The sequence below is a fragment of the Nannospalax galili genome, unplaced genomic scaffold (assembly GCF_000622305.1).
Source record: "Nannospalax galili isolate Female #2095 unplaced genomic scaffold, S.galili_v1.0 scaffold9, whole genome shotgun sequence".
Taxonomy (NCBI): domain Eukaryota; kingdom Metazoa; phylum Chordata; class Mammalia; order Rodentia; family Spalacidae; genus Nannospalax; species Nannospalax galili.
In genome coordinates, this window is record NW_008360332.1 from 2340461 (window position 1) to 2341006 (window position 546).

A 546-nucleotide genomic window follows, 5' to 3' on the forward strand; every position below is an offset into this window, starting at 1 on the left:
TGTGTTTAACAGATGTATTCTGAGGCCTTTACTAATTTGGTCAGAGGGACATAAAGGACAGTTTTTGCTCCTTGTCCTCCTAGGTTGACTAGTTCCAGAGGACTATGAGCATCTCTCAAAATTTCCTATAATGGTGGTCGGTCACCTGTCCTCTTGATCAAGAAGACGGAGGAGACCCCACCGGATGGACTTGAACCAGTGTCCATTCTATAACGAAGTTCAACACAGAGGAATCATTTCCTCCATGCTTCCAAGCAAAACCAACCATGGTCGAGTAGGACCTTTGACTTGTCTTCACATAGGCGGAACTAGTAAAAGAAAGGAGTCAGGGGCTCTTCCCAGGCCCATGTGACCCCTGAGGAACAGATCCTCAAACGACTCTAAGAATAAAAATATATCGGTTTATCCGGACCAACTGTATGGCCTTAAACACCCAAAAGGAAAGTATAACAAAAGATTAAAGGGGCCAATATAATTTCATAAGAGTCCATATATATAGCTAAAGGCTATGTATCAAGCAACAATGCCAGATAGGTGATACCTTCT